The 27,328-nt window shown below is 45.2% G+C and overlaps 1 protein-coding gene and 1 long non-coding RNA gene across 2 annotated transcripts in view; one reads left to right on the top strand and one right to left on the bottom strand.

Moving 5' to 3' along the window:
- Positions 1–27,328, bottom strand: part of LOC135909971 (uncharacterized) — a 250,532-nt gene that overhangs the window by 145,244 nt on the left and 77,960 nt on the right. The gene's annotated exons all lie outside the window — the stretch shown is intronic.
- LOC135909969 (uncharacterized) lies at positions 449–18,417 on the top strand. Its single transcript, XR_010566881.2, has 5 exons — positions 449–812; positions 1,269–1,420; positions 4,388–4,532; positions 9,180–9,511; positions 18,041–18,417. It is a non-coding gene; the product is annotated as an uncharacterized lncRNA (long non-coding RNA).

The following is a 27,328-nucleotide window of genomic DNA, read 5'->3' as shown; positions in this document are numbered from 1 at the left end:
CAACAAAAGAGCGAAAATTCTGTAGTTCTTGCAAGGTTACACATGCAGTCCCAAAATGTCTTTAGTGCAAGTAAATCCTAAGTAATAATCTCCCTGAGATCTGCATTTTATGCACAAATCTTATTGTTTTGCTCGTGTACATGTAACTACTAGTGTTCGTCACAAAAAAATGGCCACACTGTTTTAACACAAAAACCTGGCAACTGTTTGTCAACGTTGCTAGACGCACAACAAAAGAACGACAATTTTGTAGTTCTTGCAAGGTTACACATGCAGTCCCAAAATGTCTTTAGTGCAAGTAAATCCTCAGTAATAATCTCTTTGAGATCTGCATTTTATGCACAAATCTTATTGTTTTGCTGCTGCCTTCATGCTTGTTCTTTTCGTAAAATACTCAGGTGCGCTCAGGTGAAAACACCGCGCATATAGTAAGAAAAAAGAAGTCAGAAAATGAATGTACATTTAGTAGTGCAGCGCGTTTTAATTATTTCACATCATTTGTTACGTTGGCTTCACAGTTTGACTGATTGGTCATGACTTGGTCGGCTAGGTTACGACCACATGGCTTCGGATGCCGACCAGCTGTGGACCATCAACGACTCGAGTCCACCCACTTTCCTCCGTGGTTAGCACCAGCGGTTGGAATCGTGCCGATGCGTGAGACGTGCCCGGAACATTCAAAGAAACCTCTGTAGCTTGCGGGAAGATATGAGGAGTACTTTCACGGAGGTCACACAATGCACCTCATCAGTCCTGCAATCTTCACTCCTGCCCGCTGGCCTGATAGTTCGCATCATGGTTTGGATCAACAGGTGATTATATGTGGATCGAGGCCCCTCAATGAGTGCGAGCGCCTCCTTACAGAAACGGTTTTTGACTTCGGCCGACGAACGTGCCAATCGTGTCATTGACCTAGTACTACTACGTCAGGTCGCCAATGATCGGGTATCGCCGAAAGCACTCAAGTGAAGTGTGCGTGAAAGTATACTTGAACTGTGAAGGCGGTAAAATATGTCGTCAAAGCGCGGAAACGCTGTAGGAAACTAGATCCGTCTCCATATGCAATTGAAACAGCCAACTTGGCGCTAAAGCTTTCGTTTCCATGCCAAGCAGTGCGCTAGCTGAGTATGGTCGCCAAGGAAAGAGAACAGCGCGCACAGTTAGGTTGCGCGTTCTCGCTGGGCGATATAGGAGCAGAGGGAAAACGCAGCTGGCGGCATTCCTGACTTTTTTCTTTCTTTACAAAAAAGTTTTATCCCTTCACACAGGGGAAATTCAAGCGTCGGAGGGCGGCGATGAAAGTGCAAGCGCTCGGATTCGGGTACGAAGTGTGTAGGCGATGACGCTGGCCGAGTGGTCAGAGCCAGCTGATCATCACGGAGCGACAGCGAAGGAGCGAACGCTGCATGATGGATCAAAGGTGAGGTTATAGTGAACCGTTCAGGCGGGGCAAAAATCGCACAGCTTAGCAGATGCACGCTCGGACCGCCCCTGCAGGGACGGCTTAACCGCTTTGGATTTTATTCCTTGAGGTGGATTACTCAGAGGCGTACATTACATGCACGAGAAATCAAAATGCATAAATCAGTCATTAACAAACTTCACCAACAAACGTTGTGAATTCATTACTTTACGGCACATGTTGCCATATACGACTGGGAACGGATTTTCAGGATGAAGCCACTTTCGAGATATTCATTCCCAAAGTATGGGACGAAATACATGGGCATGTTGTAGAACAACAATGCATATTTACTGCAGGTTTGATGGTGCATATCCCGAAACATTTGCCATCCTGAGAATTCGTTCCTTGCAAACTCATCAGCTGCAATCCCTAAATTTCAATAACTGCCGCAAAGTTATTCAATTAATTAAATTAATCAATGATGCGTTTTGATTTCTCGTGCAACTAATGTCCGCCACTTCCGAGTAGTCCCCAAGCTCAGGACAACAATTACGCAATTTGGCACAGAAGTATTTCGTAAAATTCTGTACATCGTCAGAGGCTCGTTCACTTAATTCTACAGTGTCCCCGCCTGCTCATCCTCGGCGTTGCACGCACCCACACGCGAAAGCTGGGTGTCGGCGAGGGAGTGAAGTAACCGCACTGGTCAGGAGGTCAGGGAAATTTTTGGGCCTCTCTGGCCCCTCTAGGGAAATCCCGCACATATTCGCTTTTTATACGACCCCGTGCGCTGTGAGCTGTCTTTCTCGTCCCCACAACCGGCGATTTCGGCTGTTCGTGCGCGTAGTGCGTGACCGCGCAGCGCGATTTGCCGAACTACCGGAGCTCCTCCTCTTCGGGATGAAGGGCAGGGAACGTAGGGCAGGTGCGTCACGCTATTTCGTGAAAAGCCTCCCTGGCATTCGTGAGTTGTGCGAATCTCAGATGACATAAACTTTCGAAAATTAAGTTTCTATCAGCACAGTTCCGAACAAATAAAGGTCATTCCTTTACAAACTTTCGCTGTCAGCATTCCTAGAATGCTGTATGCACACTTTCCCTACTGGTTGTGACTGCACACTCCATCCATTGATACGCCCTCGTGCTTGTGCCAGAACAGGTCGTGGCCAGAACCACTCCCCTTTGTTCTTGTTTGCGGTTTTGCTCTGGCCATGCTCAGTGTTAAAGGTGCCCGCTTTACTTGCACACAAACACTACAGACAACAGGGCATTCAAAGCAGAACAAGCTGGGGGAAAAAAAGCAGCCTATTGCATGAAACTTGCTCAACGGTCTGTTCAAAAGCACAATTAACAGCTTCCTTAGAATTGGGCATAATGCCAAAGATAACTGCTGCAATAATGATGAGGCTCAAATATGAATGCCAGTGCTTTATGGATATATGTATGTGTCAAAACTACAGAAGCACGCTGCAGCTCAAATGCACCACGCAATCACTCGTTGGGGTGCCAATGGACCTGCTTCTTATATTCTTTCATTCTTTCTTTTTTTACTTAAGGAGTGCTGTAGGTGATAATTACCGTAAATGCATAAAAAAAGGAGGGCTACAAATGCTATCACATCAAGTGGTATTTGCAGCTTCAAAAGGAGCTGTAATATACAGTCTTGGTGATGGAGAACAATTCTGTGTTCATCACTCTTAGTCTGTCTCGTGCACAGATGAAATAGATTTAGCCTTTCTGCCTCGGCAGCCATATGTAGTACTGTTAGGTAACAAATATCAGAGTTGGCTAAGGTGTGGCTGAGCTAAGGGCTAAGGGCTGCTGAGCACGAGGTCGCGGGATCGAATCCCGGCCACGGCGGCCGCATTTCGATGGGGGCGAAATGCGAAAACACCCATGTACTTAGATTTAGGTGCACGCTAAAGAACCCCAGGTGGTCGAAATTTCCGGAGTCCTCCACTACGGCGTGCCTCATAATCAGAAAGCGGTTTTGGCACGCAAAATCCCATTTTTTTTTTTTTAAATATCAGTGGCACTTCATTAATCCAAATATGAGCAAGTGAGCTGACTGGAGTGTAGCATCACATCTGGTTCTTTACGATAAATGCTACGTGACGCCAGAAAGGACTACCATTCAGTGAATTGCAAAATGATGCAACATTCCTTGCAGAAATATTTGTTTAAAAAAATGTGTTGCAGAAACGGGAATCATTTTAGCTTTGGTTGTGCTGTTTTGTAATGTTACTTGTGTGCTCTGCCATGTATATATTGAAATGATTTGGGCTGGGTGCTGATCTTCATGAAAACATTTGTCTTACCAGCAGTTAACACTTCTGTTGCAATGCAAGTCTGGTCCCTTAAAATTTGCAAAACTTGGTGCCTGTTTATTGCTGCTAAACTTGGGATTTGCCAGAAAGCTCTAGATAGTGACATTGTAAATAAATAAAAATAATATAAATCTTTGTTACCCAGTCGGAAAAAAAAAGTCGTCATGCAGATAGCAAAAGACAAGAGGGGGGGGGGGGGGTGCTAAGGGTGCTGTAGGCCTGAGCCTCAATTTTGGCATTCTAAGATAGAAGCCCCTACTTACCAAGGTGCAGGAGAGTGGCAGTCCCCTAAAGTGCCACTGGGCAATGCCAGCCCCCCCCCCCCCCCCTTTGATCCCTTAATCCAACCCTGCTAATAAAGGCTTCATGGTACTTGAGTAGATAATTAAAAATGAAAGAACCTAAATGGGCCCTGAAATCTTTAGGAACATGAGCAGAGTGCCCTTTATGGAGTATGTTCTAAATTAATTAGCGAAAGATGTAGTATGAACAGATATATTGGGAGTGAAACATTTGCTTTTCCCATTCACCCCAACTCATCGGTTCACATCAGCATATGCGACACCAATAGCTTATGTTTAAGTCACTTTTGTTTAATTTTTTTTTCCTTTGTTCTCTTTCCTACTGTGTCATGCTTATGGTAACCTCCATTCAGGTCATCGCAGCACCAGCTGTTTGGAGAGGGTACACAATGCCAAGGTGTTGAACCTACTTACAACGAGGATCACTGGCCTCGGACAAAAGCTGCTGCCCCAAGGCAGCAAAGGAGTGGCAATGGGATGAGCAGGATACATTAACAGGTGCCACCTTCTTGGTTCTTTAGACATCCTTGGCAGATTGGGAAAGTGTGTGCATGCGTGAACTGCATGCGCTTGTGCATTCTAGTAATTCCTGGATGCAAACAATTACCCAAAAGCTTGCCTGATGCCAGCTAGCATTTGACAGGAAGTTGCAAAAATGTCAAGTAGTTCTGTCTTTGAAAAGGAACCGAAAGGAGCTATGTTCTGCTTGTTAGCTCCACATGCTACGTACATAAGACTACAAAACTTGACTGAAACATTCACAACCTCTGTGCTCGATCCACAGAATGTTTAGTCAGCTAGCTTAGGGGGTGATTCAGGGATCTGTAACCTTGTTATACACATTGTCCTGTCAACACCTTATTTGGAGCCTCATGCTAGTAAGTGCACTGTCAAAATGCAACCTTCATAACTCTACCACTAGCTCTTTGACAGAGAGCCATGCTGTGCAAAACTAATGTTGAAATAATACTTGCATCAGTCCTTTTCATGCATAAAAGCCACAGGACAGAGGCATCCACTGCTTTGTCATGATCCTTGATGATGCTAGATGGCACATACTAGATGCTAATGTCACCAAGGCAATCGATCAGAACTATGTGGCAGCTAGATAAGCCACCATCTATAGTGCCCTATCTTTTCTTTTCTGTTACAAGCTCTGCCATGCTTGCGCCACATTCAAGTCAAAATTTCATATATAATTTCTAGTGAATAATACCTATTTCCATCTGTCTGTAGTATAATGTTATGAAGAAGGAACATCAAAAAGGAACATCGAACAGATGAAGGGTAATGTACACAATTCAGTTTTCACAATGAAAAATGACAGCAACAAGGCTTGTTTTCATTTGGCTGATGTGTTAGTAATGTTACAAAGTCTCAAAATAAGTATGCTCATAATAAATCTGGTGGAAAGCAATGAACTACGTTTTCATATACAATGTAGTTCTTATATTGTTTGTATTATGCAGTTCATTTCTACATCTTTAGAGTCATCGTCATTACATGCACAGTGCAGTCCTACATCTATGGATTGGCTCTTTGTCATGATTAAACACCGAGAAATCTCGGCAATCTTCCAGGGAGGCATATTGTTCCATTCATTCCACAGTGATAGTGGTCAAGCTTGTCTCTAACTGTATTTCACAAGGATGTCTGTAAACTGCGCAACCACGGAAATTTCTCTTTAAAAGAGGAATGCAGTAAACAGTCAGAGGCACCCTGCAACACTTTTTGAACATGTTCAATAATGCTATGCACTTTGTAAATAGACAATGCCATCATGAAAAATCTAGACCAAATATTATTATTGTTCTCGCAGCAGGGCGCCACGTCTTGTGGATACACACCGTGTACAGCACTGGTCGCTCCACCCGTACAGGCACCTTCAGAGTACTTGCACTCTTGGGAAAGTGCAGCATGCTTCCCATGGTAGCTCTGATGAGCAAAGTGCCATCGGCTCATCATATTCGCATTTTGATTGTTGCATTTTGAAATTACAGTTATCCACTAAATATGGTGAAAACTGAACATGCTTGCTTGTTAGTTTGTCGCATGAAAAAATAAAAAATAAATAAACATCACCTAGCTGTGTGTGTGTGTGGAAGAATAAAGTGGCTTATCATGTGGTTCAGCAGTTTCTAAGCTCCTGAACTACATTTGCGTGCCATGATACTTCGTCAGGTAAAGCCTAGCATAAATTGTACTGGTGATGTTGTTCATAGGAGGTTTTCCCTCTTATGTGTCCACACAAAATATACGTTTAAATTTTGCCAGTGAACCCAGAATATAATTTTCATCAAAATGACCTTGAATTCTTGTTTTCCTACACCTAAGTCAAAGATAGTATTCTATGTCAAGCCTTCCGGTATTGCTGCATGGCACTTTTTTCTACTAGAAAAACACCACCATGTAAACGTTTAACTACCATTTGATGCAATTTAAAGAGGTACAATCCCATGAAATGAGCTGCATGTATAGAAGAGACAAGCATTATTAAGGGTCTCTAATTTAGGAAGCAAATGTTTTTTTTCTAGTCCAAGCTTTCACGAGAGCTGGATATCCCTTTGTCATTGCACGAATGTTTGCCTGTGGGTACGTTTGCCCATGGCTATGGTTGCTTGGACAAGTTTATGCATGCAACAAACTGTCCTAAGTGCTGAGCTCATGCCCCAACAGCAGACTCTTAGTAACTGCTGTGGCTGTGCCCTGGTACTCATGTTATTATAGGCACAAGGTTCTCATGGATGCCAAACTCAGCTGTAAAGTTCACGGATAGCACCCATTGGATAAGAGACAACAAATGCACAAACTCATGGTTGCAGTACCTGCATCACAGAAGGCTGCAGGCATGCATTTATTTGATGACCTTGTTTTGTTCATTCTTTTACTACACATGCCTTGTTGCAAATCCCCAAAATAAAATGAAGTGACGTAACTGCTGCTGCTCTTAAAGCTGGTAAAATAAAACAGACTTCTGGCATGATTAAGTCATAATTATTTCGTTCAACACTGACATGTGAGGAAACAAAGGATAAATGTACTAATCATATTGCGACACTTACTTTATGCTTTTACCATGCCATGCCCCCCAGTTGCCTTTCTTCTTCATTCAATGTCTTGATTCAGCTCGGAAATATATATGCTTACAGCATCATAGTATTTTTATGTCACCAGTGCTCTAGCTCTCTCAAATGATGGATGTGTTATGAGATGTGTGCAATGCAGGTAGCACATTCTGAAAGGGTCCCATGCAATGAATGCTGGTTGAGGCAGGAACTTTTACCAAATCTGGCAAGGCAAAGTGCCCAAAATCATCACACAGTGATCTTTCATGGAAAAGGGACACAGGTGGCAGAACAAGATGACAAACTGCACCACTGTCATCACTTTGACATATTAACAGAGTCCTTTAACACTCTCATCTTAATATTAGGCAAAGTGGCAACAGAGAAAATCAAACCTTAACCACATCCATGCTGAATTGTTCAGAAAACCAACAAAATTTCCCAAATTATTTTATAACTAATAACTTGTGAACAGCTTTCATTATTGCAACATCAGCAATTATTTTTTAAATTTTCTTTTGTCTGTTACTGTCAATTTATTCATATTTCAGACGACAGAAAAATGTAACGATGCTTGATGTTTCTTTGCAACAGAAATTCAGTGCTTTCGTAGTCCTCAATGCGACACATCATTCCTGGCTCTGCAGAGAAGGGAAATTACAGAGGTGGAGGCAGCAAAACATTATCTTGGATCAGCATCCACCGAGAGAGGCTGCCAGAGGCTCAAACTTTTGCTCGCAATCATCAGTGCCAAGTTGAAGCTCCAAACATGGATCACTAATGCCTTCCAGGTCCACCTATTTGCTTGAGGTGGTAAAAAATGTCCAAGAACAGCAGATGTCCAGCGTTGAACAGAGCAGCTGTCATCGCCGCAGCCGCTTAAGTCTGCATAGTCCTTTTTAAAATCCAGGGAAGCCAGACTTCCACTGTCTTTCCACCAACCCCACCCACAAAAAAAAAATTAAGTCAAATAGCTCATCTGTGACACTCCGCAGACAAAAGGAAATTCCTCGACACAAGTGAAGCTCATCATTGGCATAGAATGGACAAAATGCCTGGATAAGCGAGACTTGTGCATGGCATGGAAAGGGTTGACATGATGAACCGAACCCTTTCACTGCCACTCCTGAGATAACTCAGGCACGCACCCTCACACATCCCCTGCCACTCCCTGTTAATATACTCGTTCTGTTTTTGGTGCACTGCATGCATCTCCAAAAGCAAATCGAACAAAAAAAAAAGACGTGTACTTGTTTTGCCATCTATGGAGAAGTAATCTAAACAGATAAAGAGCTTTCAAGTTATATTTCTATAAATGTCTCAATGCCCTGTCAGTGTGTCTCGACAGGGCAGCCATGGCATACCCGTGCAGCAGGTCCATGCATATTTTGACACACAGATTTATGAACTATTCATGAATTCTTAATTGGAAGAAACTGATGAGGGAGAAGCAGTTTTTATGTTGCAAGAAATGTCTGCCAAACAAACAAGGGGAAAAACGTGGCAGGGGCTGAAGATCAGTCGGAAAAAAACCTGGTAGTCAAAGAGTTAAAGAAAAACTACAGCAACTTAGATAATGACGTGACATCATGAATTCACTTTAAGGTTACATTAGAATGGTGCAACTGTCCCATTTTACTTTCATGTTCTAAGTGTCTTTTGTCATCGTAGCTGTACTTCAGATATAGAAGTTCATCATGTGCAGGCCAAGGCTCACAGCATAAGCTGTGGCAGTTTCTCTCGGAAGCTGGTACGCGCAGCTTTGTGAAACCCCATACACAACTGGGGTGAACTTGCATATGTTAGTATCACTCATGTTGCCCTTCCACTTTTTTTTTTCTTTTTTTACAAAACTTGGGACCTAAAATTAGCTTCTACATGCCCGCTGTACAGTGGCAGCCATCTTTAGCAGCACATTATTTCTCCAAGCCATTTGTTGTAGCATTTATCAGAGACTAATGAAATATTGCTAACTTTTTTGTGTTACTCTTCCTGGGGTTTTGGAATTGGGAAAAATATTAACTGTGTGCTTGGTGGCACTGTTTAGAACACAATAATGATTTTTTTTTTTTTTGCGCAGGTGCTTTCAAGGTTTCACCTCCTTCCCTCCTGGTTTGGTGTGGTTATCTTGCTTCAGCTACAGCACCAAGAACGATTGTGCATCGTCCAGAACCTTATAGTCTGGCACTTTCGGCTTCATAATCTGTTCCTGTGACAATGTTGCCAACTTTGTCCCACATGGATGGTCTGCCATCTCTGCATTTCTGGAAAAGTTATTGCACACCGCCGACATCTGGAACATTTGTGGAATATTATGAAAGCCACCCCTGAAACAGTGGATACTTCTGCAGCTGGATCTCGGCAGCACTTTTCTGAGCTCAGTGACGAACTACGTGATATTTCGTCGCATAGGTTTGCAATGTTTCTTTTTCTTTTGCAATAAGTAATTATTTTAATCTAGACAAGCTGAGTCGCCACTGCATATTCTCTAGCTAACTAAAATCTAAAGGTTCGGCCAGCATAACGTTACACAGGGTCATCACAAAGCACGCGAGAATGTCATCCTTGTGTAACATTATGCTGCTAAACCTGTCAATATGCATGAACTAGCCAAGCAAAATAATGTGTTCGCGTACTTAGAATCATTTCGACTAGTCCTCCTGTTGTGCACCAACCCAGTGGCAATGTCAAAAAATACCCTGATCTCGATAAGATAAAACATGTACTATATGCATGGACATTAACATTAAGGCACTGCATTCCATTGTAATACTGGTATAAAAATAATGTGCAGTTAAGGCTTTCACAGATTGTAACAGCACTTGGATCACTGAGACCTTGTTAGGGAAAAGGTTTGAAACTGCACAGCAACCCTTTGCGCTAAGCGCAGTGAAGTTGCTTCTATATAAACTAAAGAGAGCCCATGACCTTGACTAACAAGTCATTTAATAAAGTAGACTTTTACGGTTTGAAAGAAAAAAAAAAGGACTTGGGAACATCAGAAGAATAAACTCTTCCTCAAGACACTGCTGCAGCTCGAGGTGGCGTTTGGGCCACGAATCCACCAAGCCCATTGATGTGTCACCGTTCCACCTCCTATGTTGCACCTTCTCCCCCACATATGGCACAAGTGCGTAACAGTCTGGGAATCTGAGGTCAACGCTGTTCCCCCGGTAGCCTTCGATGTCGGCCCCTTTCATCAATTAGTTCAGCTTGTCAGGGTCACGTTGAGGTACAGTGATCTTCGCGGTAATCAGCACTTTTACGGAGGGCAGTAGCTGTTGTCGCTTCAAAGTGAGCTGCTTTGTTTGCTCATCACAGTGTATGTCGGGCCCTGTCGTTGTTTGGGCGTGCACTGATGACAGGACTGCCTCCCTTATCTCACCATTGCCAACCAGTTTGTTGCGGCTCGAGGTGCCGTTTGGGCCCGGTATCCACCAAGCCCATTGATGAGTATGCCCGGAAGTAGGAATGAAGGAAAGGGGGCTCATTTTACATTATTTACACAGTCTCCAGGTGCGGAAGCCCACTCTAGGTAGGAGCCTATTAAACGTCCAAGTTAACATCAGGACATGTGAGCACCACTCCTCTGCACCAGCAGTCTCCTAGGGAAGACGACAGTATTAGAAGTGGAGACTGTTGGTGCAGATTAATGGCGCTGACATGTCCTGATGTTAACTCGGACGTTTAATAGGCTCCTACATAGAGTGGGCTTCTGTACCTGGAGACAGTGTAAATAATGTAAAATAAACCTTTTTCCTTCACTCCTACTAACGGACTTACTCACCAATGGGCTTGGTGGATACCGGGCCCAAACGGCACCTCGAGCTGCAACATGCTTTGGGTCAAAGTGAATTGTATTGAACATGTGCACTCACCTGGTTTAAAAGAGCTGAATAGAGACTGTTCATTCTAAAGAAAAAAAGTGCACCCATGTTTCTTGTTTCTCTCTAGATCGTCTCCTTATTTTTCATGCAGCTTTTTGGTAAGGTGGAACCACACCAACTTGCCCAGCTCTCAGTTTTTATGAATAGAGAATGACCTGTTATGCAGTGTTTTTATTACTTTTGAGAAAATATTGTTACAAGCACGGGGAAAAGGGGTTTATTCAGGCGTGCGAGAGCAGGAACGGCAGGCTACGAACAACAGGAATGGCCGCTGCACCGTCTTCGTTCTCCTCTTCCCCTCTTTTCTTGATCCCCCCGTCCCTTTGACGCGCTTGGACGTAACATACCTCCCCTCGCAGACAAAGCCCCCTGGGCGAGTCAACTAGCTTGTCGTGGCGTGCATGATTTCAACCGTGCGACATGCGCGACGTGTGTCCTAGCAGAACGTCTACCAGTGTTCGTGAGGCGCGCGAGAGTATAGTTCACTTCGCTGACTTTGTCGATGACAACATACAGTCCATCGTAGTTTGCCAGCAGCTTCTGACACAAACCGCGCTTCCTTGTGGGAGTTTAAAGCCAGACGAGATCACCAGGGTTATATGTAACTGGCCGATGTCGTGCGTCGTAGCGGGCTTTGGAGTTTTCTTGTGATGCCAAAGTCCGAAGACGCGCAAGTCTCCGAGCCTCTTCAGCGAGGCACAGCGTATCGGCGACTGTAGGATTGTCGTGGTGGTAAAAAGGGAGGACAGTGTCGAGCGTATACCGGGGCGGCCAAGCATATAGAAGGAAGAAGGGGCTGTAGCCGGTTGTCTCGTGCTTGGCGGTGTTATATGCGTAAGTAATAAACGGTAGAACTTCATCCCAATTCTTGTGATCGGACGCAACATACATGGAAAGCATATTTGTGATCGTTCGATTAGTGCGCTTAGTGAGGCCGTTCGTTTGCGGATGATATGGCGTCGAGTGCCTGAGGTGCGAGTGACACAAACGCGCAAGCTCTTCCACTATATCCGCCGTGAATTGACGTCCCCGGTCACTTATGATAACACCAGGTGGTCCATGTCGTAGAACAATAGTGTGAAGTAAGAAAAGCGACACTTCGGTGGCAGTTGCTGATGGTATAGCCGCCGTCTCGCAATAGCGTGTGAAATAGTCGGCGCAGACAATTATCCAGCAGTTCCCCTTAGATGACTTTGGAAAAGGGCCTAACAGATCAATTCCACCTTGCCGAAAGGGTGAGCTGGAAGGCGGCACAGGTTGAAGGAGACCAGATGGGGCAGTGGTTGGGCGTTTCCGACGTTGGCACTGTATGCAGCTGGCGACATAAAACTCAACCGAATGTCGCATCTGGGGCCAGTAAAAGCGTTCTTGAATGCGATAAAGTGTGCGCACAGTGCCTAAGTGCCCGGAGGTAGGGTCATCGTGCATAGCCTGAAGGATTGCTGGCCGGAGACGCTCCGGCACCACTAGAAGGAAGCGTGCACCCGTGCTTGAGTAGTTCCTTTTGTACAGGAGCCCGTCACGTACACAGTAGCTGCTTGTTGCACTTGAATGGGCAGAAGTAAAGAGTGGCTCCAATTTAGTGTCTGTCCGTTGTTCTGTTTTGAACGCATCGATATCTGGAAAAGCGGGTGTCACAGAAGCGACGAGACGATCAAAATCGTCTGCGTCGCAGTCCGTCGTGGCAAGCGGCATACGGGAAAGGCAGTCTGCGTCAGCGTGTTTTCGGCCACTCTTGTAGGAAACAGTGAAGTTATATTCCTGCAACCTCAAAGCCCAGCACGCAAGGCGACCACAAGAGTCGCGAAGGTTCACGAGCCAGCACAGGGAATGGTGGTCTGTGACGACTTGGAATGGGCGTCCGTACAAGTACGAGCGAAATCGCTGAACCGCAAAGATTACAGCGAGGCATTCTTGCTCTGTCACCGTGTAATTCCGTTCAGGTTTGCTTAATGAGCGGCTTGCATAAGCAATCACGTGCTGACGGTCGTCATAGCGTTGGACCAATACGGCACCCAGACCAACGCCACTAGCATCTGTGTGGATTTCTGTCGGCGCAGTAGGATTGAAGTGGCGAAGGATAGGTCGAGAGGTTAACAGGAACTTCAGCTGACGAAATGCAGAATCGCACTCTGGTGTCCACTCAAACCGTGCGTCTTTATGTAGCAGATTTGTCAGAGGATAAGCGACGTCAGCAAAACCAGGAATAAATCGGCGAAAGTAAGAGCAAAGACCCAGAAAACTACGAAGTTGCTTCACTGACTGCGGTACACTGAATGCCTCGACAGCTGCCGTCTTGAGGGGATCAGGCCGGATACCGTCTTTGTCAACAAGATGACCCAGCACAAGGGTTTGACGGTCACCAAATTTACATTTCTTGGAGTTCAGAACCAGGCCGGCGTTTTTGATGCAGTCGAGGACAATATCCAGGCGCGTATTGTGCTCATTGAATGTGCGCCCGAATATAACAACGTCGTCAAGATAGCACATACAGATGTTCCATTTTAACCCACGCAGAATGGTGTCCATGAACCTTTCAAAGGTTGCTGGAGCGTTGCACAACCCAAATGGCATCACATTGAATTCGAATAATCCATCTGGGGTTATGAAGGCTGTTTTCTCTCTGTCTGTCGGGTGTATCGGGATTTGCCAATATCCTGAACGCATGTCCACTGAAGAAAAATAAGAGGCCAAATGAAGGAAATCGATTGCATCATCAATCCGGGGCAGCGGGTAGACATCCTTCTTAGTCACGGCGTTTAATCTTCGATAATTGACGCAAAATCTCCAGTTACCGTCTTTCTTTCTGACGAGTATGACCGGAGCTGCCCAAGGACTCGAGGACTCTTGTATTATCCCATTTTTCATCATGTCACTCACTTGTTCCCCGATTATCTTGCGCTCGTTAGGCGACGCGCGATAAGGCTTTTGCCTGATCCGGCGCGCAGATCCCGTATCGATAGTATGGCGCGTTCGTGACTCGGGAATCGAGAACGCTTTGTCCGGCTGCGCAAAGTCAAACACTGACAGATGCTGAGAAAGCATATCCACCAAGGTATGGCGCTCCCTTGTGCTGAGCGACTTGTTTATCATAGACAGAAGCTTTTTGTCTGAGACTTGGCGAAGGTCAGCAGGTTCACACGGAGAGTCTGTTAGTACAGCTACGGACGAAGACGTGTATTCTGTAAAGTAGGTGAGTTTCAAGCCGTCTGGAAGCAGGACGGGTTCTGCCGAGCAGTTGGCCGTCCACAAGCCAGCACGCCCGTTGCCGATGGACACCACACAATGAGGGACAAAAACGTTCTTCTTCACACAATTTAGATGCATTGGCTCTACGGAGGCATCGAAACTGTCTGGAACTGCACCGCGACATACAACCGGCACGCACACCGAGGTGGACGCAGGCACAACAGTATCTGCAGACACACAAAGTTCACCTTGACTGCAAGTCTCCTCTAAGAGCCCGGACGAAACATGGCCATCGACGCAAACTTCCCCCGTGCGACAATCAACAGTCGCACCACACTGCCGCAAAAAGTCGATGCCCAAAATCACTTCGTGCGTCAATCGGGGAATAACTACAAACTCCGTCGCGAAAACTCCACCAGCCAGGGACACTTCAGCAGTGCACACACAAACAGGGCGCAACGACTCGCCGCTCACTCCACAAAACGTTGCAGCCTGGTCCCACGGAAATACAACTTTGCGCCCCAACCGACCTTTAAAACCGAGACTCATTACGGATACAGTTGCCCCGGTATCCACTAAAGCCATTGTAGGAACACCATCCACAAGTACATGCACTTTGTTCTTAATCATAGCAACTGCAGGGGGCATTTCAGTTGATAGCACGTGTCGAGCGACCTCACCCCCATCGGCCGCGCTAGCTAGTTTTCCGGTTGGGAAGGCGAGGCTGAGCGGCGCACTGGCGATGGAGATTGATGTAAACGCGGTGCACGAGAAGTTGGCGGTGGTGTCAAACTCCTGTCAGATGCCGGCGAGTGGCTCCGGAAGCTTCTCTGCCAGTAATCATTGCCAAGAGGGACGCCAGCTGACCAAGAGGTGGTGCATGGCTGTTGAGTTGTCCTCGTAGGAGGTGTGGTCCTTATTGAAGACCCCGATCGACGATTCCACGTTGTTGGGCGACGATTGCAAAATCTCGCTATGTGGCCCGCGACACCGCATTGGAAACACACCGGCAGATGCCGCAAATTTCGATGTTCTTGCATGTAGTCACGCATGTTGTTGTCGACTGCATAGCCAGCAGGTGGGTCCCATTCATCATGGCTAGGCATCGGCCGCCCGGAGGCGTGCGTGCGGCGAGGGCGTTGGTCGCAGTCATGATCTTGATAGCTCAGGGTCCCTCTCGTTTGTGGGGTAGACCTATACTCGACGGTCGCTGAGTGAACCGTGGGTTGCCATGCGGTCGAAACGGCCGTGTTTCGCATTTCGTGTGGTAAGTACGCACCAGCAATGCCGGGTGTGCAACGGTACATCTCTTCCCGATGGAGCAACTCTTCGTGAACAATCTGCCGTATTGTTGATGGAAGGTCAACACACGAACTCGGGTCTACACTTGCCACTGTTGTGACATTAGCCAGGCGACCAAACTTCGGTATTATCTGTCGCATCTTCAGCGTCTCAAAGGTCCTGCAGTGGCGAATGACGTCATACACGGAATCCAAGCTTTCTTTGCCGATCAAAAAATTGTAGACGTCTTCGGCTATCCCTTTCAACAAATGTCCAACTTTGTCCTCTTCAGACATTTGAGAGTTCACTATTTTGCACAGTTTCAGCACTTCTTCGATATAAGTCGTACAGGTCTCGCCGGGAATCTGAGCTCTTTGCGAAAGCGTCTGTTCGGCGCATTTCTTTTTTGCGCTAGAGTCTCCAAAACACACTCTGAGCTCCTCTACGAAAAGCTCCCATGAAGTGAGCGTGTCTTCGTGATTCTCATACCAGACGAGTGCTGTGTCGGTAAGGGAAAACACAACATTTGACAACTGTGCGGTCGAGTTCCAACCATTAGATCGGCTCACCCTTCGGTAGTTTGTGAGCCACTCGTCGACATCTTCTCCGGCTTTTCCTCCGAAAGTGAGTGGCACCCGGTAGTATTGCCACGGAACACCAGGTGCTGGCCTTGAAGCTGCGTCAGAACCTTCGGGAATCTGGCAGGCGTAGTCAGTCATGTCAGGTGATGGTGGCGGAAGTCCGGCAAGTCGACGGCTTCGGCGAAGTTGTAGCAGCGTCGGCTCCGTGGTTACGAGGTTTACCCCGCACCGTCCACCAATTTGTTACAAGCACGGGGAAAAGGGGTTTATTCAGGCGTGCGAGAGCAGGAACGGCAGGCTACGAACAACAGGAATGGCCGCTGTACCGTCTTCGTTCTCCTCTTCCCCTCTCTTCTTGATCCCCGCGTCCCTTTGACGCGCTTGGACGTAACAATATGTAGAAAGTTGTTAGGTAGTATCTAAATTGATAGAGATACACAGATCATAAAGCTAGTCCACATATGGACAAGAGGCCATCTGTGTGCCTGAAATGAAACAGGAAACAAACAGGTGCTTCTGAAATGGGAACAAACAACCTCTGGCTGTTGATGCTGTTTCAATGTATGCCAACAAGCAGCACCATTAACAATACTATTGTGCTTTAATGTAAGCAGCGTTGTAAATAAGATTAAAGTCAGATAAAGTTCTGTTATAGGGTTCGCTGGTAATCATGAGAAAATTCCTGAACCCTAATATTTATGATTAGAACAGGGTTTCCTCAACCCATACTTTCGTTCGTGCAAACTGAGACAGCCATGGTGAGGTTGTGGTCATTGCTGTAAAACGAAATCTTCTCTTTTAGAAAGACAGTGGTATTGCCAACTATTGAAGCGTCTGATGCGGAATTTAAGCAAACGACATTACCATGCTAAAGGGGCCCTGAACCACCCCTCGGGCTTGGTGAAATAACATAGTCCATGGATAGCATACCCTGCTGTGAGCGTCTCAGCGAATTTTTGCTGTTGTGCATGATGTGTGGAGCTCACAAGCAGAGCATGAAGTCACTTTCATGCTCTTTTCAACAGAAGCCTGCTCCTCATTCTGCTCTGGACGCTTTATTTCATAATAAAGTGGATTCCCATACATGGCTGCTATTGGTAGCTGCAGTTGGCTACATAGTGTAGATACTGCGACTGCTGCAGGGTGCCGCTATAGTCCACTGGCTAAATGCACGGTAGCTCGCTGAGGACAACTGCGTTTGGCTTGCGTTTAGCGCGTCGTAGGCACCAAAATCAGAAGTAGTGGCATCTACGTTAACATCCAAGCTGAAATTTAACTGTGTGCCACAGTGACATTCAGAAGGCCAACCATTGGGAGCACAACCCACTCCGTCGTAGCCTTCGCAGCGCAAAGCATTGAAGGAACAGGAGCGCAGCGAAGGCTGTGTTTGATTTCCAATAACTCCGCTTCAGCTAAACATATTGAAGCACTTTTTGCAGCAAGGTATTTCTGAAATAGCCTATTTTCACTTAAAATGCCTTTCTTCACTTCGATAAAAAGTGGTTCAGGGCCCCTTTAACAGAAGGTGTTTGGGGTTGTCTTGATGCTCGAGAATTACCTCGTAAAATTGAATTACTTTCAATGCAGCAGTGTAAATATGTGAACGAAACTCGCATACACAGGCTATATTTGTTTATTGGGGATAATTTGGGAACCATTGGCAGCCCTGATGTAAAATATTGCAAGCTATTACTTGACATAATGGTCAGTTTCTCATCAATCAATCTACTGGATTGGCCAGCACATGTTTGGCGGCACAAATGATTGGTGCTTGATTCCTTTTGTGTCCAGCACTTCAAAAATCAGTATAGAAGAAGTTCTGTTTGGTTGCTCAATGCTTCTTGTGGCTTTCTGAGGCTTGGATTAAAGACCAATATGTGTAGACTTTAACCATTGAAGTAAAATGTTGCAACCCATTATTTGACAAAGTGGTCAATTTCTTGTTGAAACAGCTTGTAGAGCACATAGGGGCACAAATGATCAGTGCTTGACTTTGCTTTCAGGTCCAGCCTTTCAAAATTCAGTGCAGAACAAGGAGTATCGGATCACAAAATGCTCCCGACCTTCTGAGGCTGGTGTTGCTGTCCAGTGTATGAAAACTGATGAAGTAAAAAGTTGCAAAGTACTTCTTGGCATAATGCTCAGTTTCTTATCGGCACAACAAGACGTACAGTACGATTATATGCTGCACGAGACTCGGTGTCTCACACTATCAAAGATGAACACAAGCTGGAAATTAGTTGAAATTGTGTTTAAAGAGCAATACATGGCTAATGCAGTGCGTTCGCTCACCATTGTGAATCATGTCAGGAGTACAACCAAACCACATTCTCAAAATAACTATTGTTGCCCAAGCTGCCACAGTGCAAGAAATAATAAAAGAAAGCCTGCCTTTCCAGCATTTTCCAAGCAGTGTGTGTGTTTTTTAACTGTATAATGCGCTTTTCTCAAAATGCAATTTTTGGCAACTTTATGAGTTTGCCCATCTTACTACAGGTACTTCTGATGCTTGGATCTGGATAAAATTTTGCCCATATATATATATATATATATATATATATATATATATATATATATATATATATATATATATATATATATATATATATATATATATATATATTTTAATGTGAGCAGTGCTGTTATTTTCTTTGTAAGCTTCAATATTGCTTATACACTTACAACAAAATTTAAAGTAATGCTTATTGGGCTCTGAACATTTTAGACTCCCCAGCTTCTGAATTCCCCCCCCCCCCCATCTTTGTAGTATAGTTTACATTCACTTCCTAGTTAGATTTTGGCATTCTATAGTTTATGTGGAGAAATATGAGCCATAAATGGTCCGTAATTATGGAAGTTTAGTGAAAGAAAAATGAGGCGAAAATGCCTACATATTAAACATTGTCATGTATAAGCTATGCAACTCACTATGACATTATATAATTGAAATCCACATAAAAACTATGTACACAGCTGAAATTTCATTTCGCTAGGTTATATATATATATATATGTTTTTAAATGTTTCTGACTAGCATCTCTCTTTAATGAGCTATAGTTAGCCCTGACAAATAGCATAGTGCCATAGATGTATGAACCCTCGGGGGGGAGGCAGGCATAACAGAAAGTAGGCCACTTGCCCCTAGTAGGCCAGATGTGCTGCATTAACATCCATAAGTTGCTCTTAGTCATACCCAAGAGACATCCATGAGAAGATCTTTTTTATCCATTTTACTGAAAATCAACATTCCCACAAATGACTAAGAGCGGCCGAAATCATGTTGCAAGAATGCAGTGCGATATGAACACCTAAATATTCGAAGCGGTTCAGGCTGGTGCTTGCAAACAAATCTGCAGCTTCAGAACAGAGAGATGATTACATAGAGATAATGAATGAAACTAACTAGGCTGGCTTCAGAGGCAGCACTTTACGTGGAAGTCAAGGCACCAAGACAACCAGTAGGCAAGCTCTCCCAAGTAACAAAGGACCTAATAAAGAAACGACAAAGCATGAAAGTGTCCAACTCAAGAGATCAGATAGAATTCGCGGAACTGTCAAAACTGATAAACAAGGAGAAAGCAAGGGATGTTCGAAATTATAACGTGACATAGACTGAGGAAGCAGTAAAAAATGGACGCAGCATTAAATCACTGCAAAGAAAACTTGGCATAGGACAAGCCAAGATGTATTCACTGAAAGATAACCAGGGTAATATCGTCAGCAATTTCGAAGACATATTAAAAGCAGCAGAAGAATTCTTTACTGACCAGTACAATACCCAGAGCAGACGCACTATGTTCATTCAAAGTAGTAATGGACAGGATACAGAGGCTCCTTCTATAACTAGCGTTGAAGTTGGAAGGGCCCTGCAAGACATGGCGCAGGGAAAAGCAGCAGGAGAAGGTGGAATAACAGTCAATTTAATAAAAGATAAATAGGATTGGCCACCCTGGTGCAGTACTTGGCCACAACCTCCTATGAACACAACAATCAAACCCCGGCCATCAGTCCCCAGCAGCTGCAAAGCAATTGACCACGGCAGCGGTCAGACCTGCGACGCAGCAGAGGGTGCTAAGAATCACTGGCTCCGGAGAGGCCGCCATTGGAATATGAACCTGGCAACGTTTAACGCTAGAACGTTATCTAGTGAGGCGAGTCTAGCAGTGCTATTGGAGGAATTAGAGGGCAGTAAACGGGATATAATAGGGCTCAGTGAAGTTAGGAGGCCAAAAGAAGCATATACAGTGCCAAATAGCGGGCACGTCCTGTGCTACCGGGGCTTAGCGGAGAGAAGAGAACTGGGAGTCGGATTCCTGGTTAATAAGAATATAGCTGGTAACATACAGGAATTCTATAGCATTAACGAGAGGGTGGCAGGTCTTGTTGTGAAACTTAATAAGAGGTACAAAATGAAGATTGTACAGGTCTACGCCCCTACATCCAATCATGATGACCAGGAAGTCGAAAGCTTCTATGAAGACGTGGAATCGGCGATTGGTAGAGTGAAAACTAAATACACCATACTAATGGGCGACTTTAATGCCAAGGTAGGCAAGAAGCAGGCTGGAGACAAGGCAGTGGGCGAATATGGCATAGGCACTAGGAATAGCAGGGGAGAGTTATTAGTAGAGTTTGCGGAACAGAATAATATGAGGATAATGAATACCTTCTTCCGCAAGCGGGATAGCCGAAAGTGGACGTGGAGGAGCCCGAACGGCGAGACTAGAAATGAAATAGACTTCATACTCTGCGCTAACCCTGGCATCATACAAGATGTGGACGTGCTCGGCAAGGTGCGCTGCAGTGACCACAGGATGGTAAGAACTCGAATTAGCCTAGACCTGAGGAGGGAATGGAAGAAACTGGTACATAAGAAGCCGATTAATGAGTTAGCAGTAAGAGGGAAAATAGAGGAATTCCAGATCAAGCTACAGAACAGGTATTCAGCTTTAACTCAGGAAGAGGACCTTAGTGTTGAAGCAATGAACGACAATCTCGTGGGCATCATTAAGGAGTGTGCAATGGAAGTCGGTGGTAACTCCGTTAGGCAGGATACCAGCAAACTATCGCAGGAGACGAAAGATCTGATCAAGAAACGCCAATGTATGAAAGCATCTAACCCTACAGCTAGAATAGAACTGGCAGAACTTTCGAAGTTGATCAACAAGCGTAAGACAGTGGACATCAGGAACTATAATATGGATAGAATTGAACAGGCTCTCAGGAACGGAAGAAGCCTAAAAACAGTGAAGAAGAAACTAGGAATAGGCAACAATCAGATGTGTGCGTTGAGAGACAAAGCCGGCAATATCGTTACTAATATGGATGAGATAGTTCAAGTGGCTGAGGAGTTCTACAGAGATTTATATAGTACCAGTGGCACCCACGACGATCGTGGAAGAGAGAATAGCCTAGAGGAATTCGAAATCCCGCAGGTAACGCCAGAAGAAGTAAAGAAAGCCTTAGGAGCTATGCAAAGGGGGAAGGCAGCTGGGGAGGATCAGGTAACAGCAGATTTGTTGAAGGATGGTGGACAGATTGTTCTAGAGAAACTGGCCACCCTGTATACGCAATGCCTCATGACCTCGAGCGTATTGAAATCATGGAAGAACGCTAACATAATCCTAATCCATAAGAAAGGGGATGCCAAAGACTTGAAAAATTATAGACCGATCAGCTTACTGTCCGTTGCCTACGAAGTATTTACTAAGGTAATTGCAAATAGAATCGGGAACACCTTAGACTTCTGTCAACCAAAGGACCAGGCAGGATTCCGTAAAGGCTACTCAACAATAGACCATATTCACACTATCAATCAAGTGATAGAGAAATGTGCAGAATATAACCAACCCTTATATATAGCTTTCATTGATTACGAGAAAGCGTTTGATTCAATCGAAACCTCAGCAGTCATGGAGGCATTACGGAATCAGGGTGTAGATGAGCCATATGTAAAAATACTGGAAGATATCTATAGCGGCTCCACAGCCACCGTAGTCCTCCATAAAGCAAGCAACAAAATCCCAATAAAGAAAGGCGTCAGGCAAGGAGATACGATATCTCCAATGCTATTCACAGCGTGTTTACAGGAGGTATTCAGAGACCTGGATTGGGAAGAATTGGGGATAAAAGTTAATGGAGAATACCTTAGTAACTTGCGATTCGCTGATGATATTGCCTTGCTTAGTAACTCAGGGGACCAATTGCAATGCATGCTCACTGACCTGGAGAGGCAAAGCAGTAGAGTGGGTCTAAAAATTAATCTGCAGAAAACTAAAGTAATGCTTAACAGTCTCGGGAGAGAACAGCAATTTACAGTAGGCAGCGAGGCACTGGAAGTCGTAAGGGAATACATCTACTTAGGGCAGGTAGTGACGGTGGATCCGGATCATGAGACGGAAATAATCAGAAGAATAAGAATGGGCTGGGGTGCGTTTGGCAGGCATTCCCAAATCATGAACAGCAGGTTGCCATTATTCCTCAAGAGAAAAGTATAGAATAGCTGTGTCTTACCAGTACTCACCTACGGGGCAGAAACCTGGAGGCTTACAAAAAGGGTTCTACTCAAATTGAGGACGACACAACGAGCTATGGAAAGAAGAATGATAGGTGTAACGTTAAGGGATAAGAAAAGAGCAGATTGGGTGAGGGAACAAACGCGAGTTAATGACATCTTAGTTGAAATCAAGAAAAAGAAATGGGCATGGGCAGGACATGTAATGAGGAGGGAAGATAACCGATGGTCATTAAGGGTTACGGACTGGATCCCAAGGGAAGGGAAGCGTAGCAGGGGGCGGCAGAAAGTTAGGTGGGCGGATGAGATTAAGAAGTTTGCAGGCACGGCATGGCCACAATTAGTACATGACCGGGGTTGTTGGAGAAGCATGGGAGAGGCCTTTGCCCTGCAGTGGGCGCAACCAGGCTGATGATGATGATGATGAAATATTTATTAAATCGTGCTTGAAAAGCTTGCAGCCCTTTATCGCAGCGCCTCGCGAGTTCAAGCATATCAGAGAAATGGAAGAATGCCAAGATTATACTAAGCCACAAGAAGGGAGACTTAAAGAATCGGAAAATTATAGGCCTATTAACTTGCTTTCAGTATTGTATAAAATAGATAATTCTCTATAGAATAAGGGCAACACTTCAGTCAACCAAGAGAACAGGCTGGCTTCCGGAAGGGATACTCTAACTCTACAATGGATCACATCCATATCATCAATCAGGTAATCGAAAAATCAGCAGAGTATAATCAACCTTTCTATATGGCTTGCATAGATTATGAAAAGGCTTCTGATTCAGTAGATATACCAGCAGTCATAGAGGCATTACGTAATCAAGAAGTACAGGAGGCATACGTGAATATCTTGGGAAATATCTAAAAAGATTCCACAGCTACCTTGGTTCTCCACAAGAAAAGTTGAAAGTTACCTATCAAGAACGGGGTCAGGCAAGGAAACAATCTCTCCAATGCTATTCACTGCATGCTTGGAAGAAGTATTCAAGCTATTAAACTGGGAAGGCTCAGGAGTGAGGATCAGTGGCGAATACCTCGGCAACCTTCAATTTGCAGATGACATTGTACTGTTCAGCAACACTGGGGACGAATTAAAACAGATGATTGAGGACCTTAACAGAGAAAGTGCAAGAGTCCATGGGGTTGAAGATTAATATGCAGAAGACAAAAATAATGTTCGATAGCCTGGCAAGGGAACAAGACTTCAAGATTGCCTGTCAGCCTCTAGAGTCTGTAAAGGAGTATGTTTATCTAGGTCAATTACTCACAGGGGAACCTGATCATTAAAAGAAAATATACATGAAAAAAATGGCTTAGAGTGCATATGGCATGCACTGCCTAATCCTGACTGGGAGCTTACCACTATTATTGAAAAGAAAAGTGTACAATCACCACATTCCACCTGTGCTAACAAATGGGGCAGAAACTTGGAGGTTGACAAAGAAGCATGAGAACAAGTTAAGGACCGCGCAAAGAGGGATGGAACGAAGAATTTTATGTGCAAAGTTAAGAGACAAGAAGAGAGCAGTGTGGATCAGAGAGCAAACGGGGATAGCCGATATTCTAATTGACATTAATAGAAAAAAATGGAGCTGGACAGGCCATGTAATGTGTAAGATAGATAACTGGTGTACGATTACAGTTACAGAATGGGTGCCAAGCGAAGGGAAGCGCAGTCGAGGACAGGAGAAAACTAGGTGGGGTGATGAGATTAGGAAATTTGCAGGTGCAAGTTGGAATCACTTGGCGCAGGACAGGAGTAATCGGAGGTCAAAGGGAGAGGCCTTCGTTCTGTAGTGGACCTAAACAAACAGGCTGATGATAACTTGAAACATACTACAGATACCCCATACGGCTCAGGGATGCCAGATTTATATTGCAAAGGTGGTGTGCTGCAACTGTTATGGACATGCATGACATCGCAGCATATCATGGGCTTTTGTAGTGTGTTTGTTATAAAGAAAAGTTCGGCAGCATGTTACACTCCTGTAACACATAATTCTTTTTTTGCTTACTTGTGGGGTATGAGCCATTGCTGATGACAATAGGTCGGTGGATCAATGGTCGAGACGAAGGCGTATATTGCCATGCCGGGATGCGGAGGGAAAGGAGTGATCCACGACGTCCCACTGGATGCAACTCACGATGAAATTCTTGATGCACTTAGAAGAAATAAGAAAAACCCATCGATCATTGGAGTCAGAAGACTTGGGGCGAAATCCAAATCTGTATTGATCCTGTTTGAAGACTGGAAAGTGCCGATGGAAGTTTACCTCCAATGCGTCCCCACACGCTGCTACCTATACAAGAAAAAATATGAAGTATGCATCACCTGCGGAAAACTTGGACATCGGGCAGATGTTTGCCCGAACCCCGACGATGTCAGATGTTAGGGGTGCGAAGCCGAAAACCCCGAACCAAATCACAGCTGCGAGCCTCGATGCTTGCTATGCAAGGAAGCCCAACTCCTAGGCGACAAGTGCCGGGAGATATATCGCATGCCGTACATCATCAAGAAAAAATTATGGGAGAAGATGGAACAAGAGAAGCTCCAGGTGCAAGCCCCAGGCCACCACCTCGGCACCTAGAAAGGAGCACCGAGGCAGAGCAAGGGATGCTACCAGAGACAAGGCGGGGCAGCAGTCGAGAGCGAGATCTAGCTCGAGACCCGGAAGAAGGTCCAGTTCGTGGTCCGGAGGAGGCCGCCAGCAGACTCCAGCCAAGTGGCCTGCTGACCAGGGCAGGGGACCTGCTAACCAGGGCCGGGGACCAGGCTTGCCGCCCAGGGACCCCAAGGACCCGTGGGGAGAAAAGAAGAAACAAGAAAATACCCACTTGGTAAGCTTTGGTAGCACGGGCTCCCAGGCCGAAAAAGATGAGATTAGCTTACTTAAAAAAGAAATAGAGGAGCAGAAGAAAGCAAACATGAGGTTAGAACGATTGCTGAGGGAAACCCAAAATCAGCTGAACGCGCTAAAAACAGAGAAGGTACCTTCAGAGGCTCCCAAAAAATGCAACACCCACATCACTCCTCCTGCTCCTGTGCCAGCTACATCTGGTCAGGAGGAAGAGGATATGAATGTTGATTTTACGAGACAACCTCCTTCCAAACGTAAGGCGGGGGAGACCGACCCGCTTGCGAGCTGGCAAAAGAAAATTGAAACGTGGTTGATGAAAATGGACAAGGAGAACAAAACCATGAAAGCAGGACAGCTAGAGAATGGAGGAGCAATTGCGCTATTACAGGCGCGAGAAAATCGGTGCAATAGAAGCGATTCTTAATAGAAATGGATAAACATTCGGGTAAAGAAAATGCCTCCACATTTTGGCAGCGGAATTGTAGGGGGAACCAGAGGAAAAGAGCGTTGCTGCAACAATACCTCGAGCTGCAACAGGAAGCACCCGCAGCCATAGTCGTGCAGAAAACGGGAAGGGCCCCTGTTAGATTATCGGGTTACCAAAGCTTTGACAGCGGCAAGGTGGATAAATGCCGAGTCGGCATCTTCGTAAAGCGAAACATTGCAGCCATTGTCCATGATGTCTCCCCAAGCGAGGCAGAGGCTGTTCTCGTTGAGATTATCACAGGGAAGAAAAATAGAGATAGCAGATTCCTGCTGAATGTGTGCACACCCAAGCAAAAGAAAATTAGATTCATTACTTTATTCCGCAAAGCACTCAAAGCCACAGATGGGAGACCTTTCATCATTATGGGAGACTTCAACGCGCCTCAAGAGGAATGGGGATATACATACAGAGACCCCAACGGTAGACAAATAGATATACAAACGCTAGGGCTTACTCTACATACTGACCCATGCGTCCCTACGCGCACAGGCAACAGTATAACCAGGGACACAGCACCCGACCTCACGATAAGCCATATGGCGGGAACAGTAACGTGAAAAAGCACAGGGCAAAATCTAGGCAGCGACCACTTTATTGTTTCGCTCACACTAGGAAAAAGCGTCAAGACTCGCCTCATCAAACAACCAAAATTAACGGAGCGGCTGCCCAGGAAAGGCGGGAAAGGTGGTGGTCCCGGGTTCGAGTCCCGGACCAGAATGAATTTTTCTTCAACTGCGAGGTTTTACTTTCGAGGAACCTGTATGGGTTTCCTTTATTGCAATTTGCTACATTTGGGTGGATGTCTCATTTCCCTTTCTTAATTAATTCTTCCCACCTTGCGGGTTTCCACAGAACTATTACGTCAAACTCTTGCCTTTGCTTTGAGTTGTTGATGAATTCGACTTCGCCCTGCCATCTGCTAGCCGCCTGGTTAGCTCAGATGGTAGAGCGGCTGCCCCGGAAAGGCGGTGGTCCCAGGTTCAAGTCCTGGACCAGGACGAATTTTTCTTCAACTGCGAGGCTTTACTTTTGAGGAACCCATATGGGTTTCCCTTGTAGCAATTTGCTACGTTTTGGTGGATGTCTCATTTCTCTTCATTAATTAATTCTTTCCACCTTGCGGGCTTCCGCATAACTATTACATCATAAACTTTGGGAGTGTTTTAGTTCTGTCATAAAACTCAGAAAACTGGCACATAACATTTTCAAGCACCACTAGTTGCATTAACAGCTTCGTTGTAAAGAAAACGTGCTTGTGTAACTTATGTAGAAATAACCCAAAAATGACATCATAAGTGGCACATGCGACCGGATAAGTTTGTCACTGTTGTAATGGTACAGTAATGGCTCTGAACATTTGGCAAGGTCATCTTCACTAGCTTATCCAAGATACGTTGTGATTACACAATTAAATTCGATACTCAGACCT

The sequence above is a fragment of the Dermacentor albipictus genome, chromosome 1, assembly GCF_038994185.2.
Source record: "Dermacentor albipictus isolate Rhodes 1998 colony chromosome 1, USDA_Dalb.pri_finalv2, whole genome shotgun sequence".
Classification (NCBI taxonomy): Eukaryota; Metazoa; Arthropoda; class Arachnida; order Ixodida; family Ixodidae; genus Dermacentor; species Dermacentor albipictus.
This window is presented reverse-complemented; position numbering and strand designations above follow the sequence as displayed.